Consider the following 2,845-nt stretch of genomic DNA (forward strand, 5'->3'; position numbering starts at 1 on the left):
CCAAAAATTATTTAAAGTAATTACATATTATATCAATCCCCCGCTCGAGTTACCTTCTTCAAAGTTAACAACTATTATTACAGTACCTAATAGTCATTATTATCATGACTTACGCCACCAGTTTCACTTTCAAATTATATATATTATTGTATATACTATAAACACGACTTGAAAACTTACCTCAACGAAAATACTTACCATTGAAGCAGACAACAATTAATATCTGAACAAACAGTCCAAACAGCAGGTGTGAGCCGTAACGAAGAGCCATTTGTTTACCGTCAGCAAACTTCACCTCGTAACCCTAAAATCTAATTGGATTTAATTCCATTAGCGAAGGTCCAAATGGGACCCCTAAATTGTGCTGACCGGCACCGGGTTATTACCGGACCTTGGTTTGGACACGGAGCACGTGTGGCAATAGAAAATGTTTGCTTTGTCCGCGTTTTATACGCGCAGGTGGACTAGACAGTGGCGTTATTTCAGATTTCGGTGAGAATGCTGAAATGCTCTGGACTTAGTTCCTAAGTTAGTAGGTATTACAAGGTTAAATATTTTAAATTAAATCTTATTCAAAAACTTAAAAATGATCAAAGAAACTTGTTCTCTACAAAGTTTATTTGATAATTTTTAAGTTTGGGACTAAGTAAGTTTTAGTTTTAAGTTTAACTGAAGAAGTTTGATTTCCTATTTTATTACTGTGTTTTTGATGATGTTAAGTAACAACACTAGTGTCGATCTAATCGAAGTCTTATAATTATAAATTAATAACAAAATAGGAAAATTATACTTGCCACTTTTTAATGACAATTGAATGTCATTTATTAATGACAGTTTAGTATTTTAATCATGTATTTTAAAAATGCTGACTGCATCAGTTATTTAAATTTTTGTACCTACAAGTTATAACCTCTAACTTAACGAGTCGCTGGATTTTGAATGAGGAATGATATTTGTTAGGTACTGTATAATACCTTTATATCCTTGCGGATACCCTCAACCCTTATTCTAAGAGGCTTAACTTCATTAGTACAACTAAAAGGTACCAGTTAAACATGCAAAGTACGCTTAGCGTAGGCTAACTGATATGTAGATATCAGTTAGGCCCACTGCTACCAATTTATTGATTTTTCATTATAGAAGGTCTAGAAGGGTAATAAAACTTAAATATTTTGAAATATACATATATTATCTCTAAAATCTCTGTTTCGCCCTATGGTTGACTGGTAGAGAATGCCTTAAGGCATTAAGTTCGCCATATGTACTTATTTTTATTGTGCAATAAAGTTTAAAAAATAAATAAATTATCCATTATACCAGATTTAAAATTACTGTGGGCTGACACCGGGTCTAAATTCTAAATCAATACACATGAAGCTCAACTCACCTCGTACAGGGAGATGCAACGTGGCCCTAGTTCAATAAGTGTAGGTTATAGTAATGCGTAGATCACGAAGCGACACGTTAATTGATATTCGTGTGCAACGCGCGAGTGCAAAGCGAATTTGGTTTGATTCATTTTGAGCCTCTTTCACAACTTTTTAGCTATAATATATCTACTGTAAGTATTAACCGAAGGGCGACTCAGATGGTTTGGACATGTCATGCGCCGAGAACCCGAACATATGACACGTAAGGTGCTAGATATTTTCCCCACGCAATCACGACGAGGAAGACCCCGACTGACATGGCTGGAACAGTGAAGAGGGATATGGAAGAAGCCCAAATCACACCTGAGACGACCCAGGACCGTGAAGCCTGGCGAAACATAACTAGGAGAGCCGACCCCAAATAAGTACTAACGGAAGTTCTATTCATAGTATAAAACACTTGTACCGAACTAAAATAAATTTGGATTAGATAGCCCTCTATAACATTTAAAATCACAAAATGTACATTTTATTAAATATAAAAAAACTGTTTACACGGGCATAGAAACGGTTTGTAAAACTCGGTAAAATAAATCCCAAGAAAGAATCCTAGCAACACAGATATGTTTTTAAATAATCGGTATACAGGGAATATTGCATGGTTTTCTAGAAAACTTACATAGTTGACTGATTTGCATACTAGCTTAAATACTCACAATTACGAGTATAACACGACAAACTTACTGTAAAAGAACAGTTGAGTGTTACGTTTAATATGTACAGTACATAGGTACGTTTAAACGTTTTTTGACAAAGTGTGGGTATTATTTCGATTTGCAAGTTTAGAAATCAAGTTCCTAAACAATGTTTCATTCCAGGTCCCCAGTGGAATCGTCCGCAATTTGTCGAGACGTCCGCTTTGGCGCATCGAATTATTTATAGATCCAGCAGACCTTTAATAAGTGTTTATTCTCATTTGGACTCCAATATAGATAGCTCCGATGCAAGTTATTGATTTCATAGTCGTTTGTTTCTAAGATTGCTTCGAACCAACGTCCATTTTAAGTACTATAACAAATGTGGAACCATTTAAAACTGTTTATGAAAGGTATAAAATTAAATTAAACATTAATATTCTAGAACCTTTTGTGTTATTACATATTACTTCACAATTACATGTAACCTACAAAACTAGGTATAATGATACAACGTTGTCTACAATATGATGTTCTATGTAGGTACGTTATCATATATATTATAATAATAATTTGCATTATGAATTAAAACAGCATAGGTATTTTTACATGAAATAGAGACAATATATATTTAAGAGTATGACTCTTGTCGGTGGAGCAATTTCCATGTTTGGCGGTCCTCTGCCTTCTCTTTGACAACCTGGCGGCGTAGCACGGTCGCGTTTTTATCCCTTGTCACCATGCCTGTCACGTTCTAACAAGTATGTAAGTGCGAAAGGG

This window comes from Cydia splendana, chromosome 14, assembly GCF_910591565.1.
Source record: "Cydia splendana chromosome 14, ilCydSple1.2, whole genome shotgun sequence".
Lineage (NCBI taxonomy): Eukaryota > Metazoa > Arthropoda > Insecta > Lepidoptera > Tortricidae > Cydia > Cydia splendana.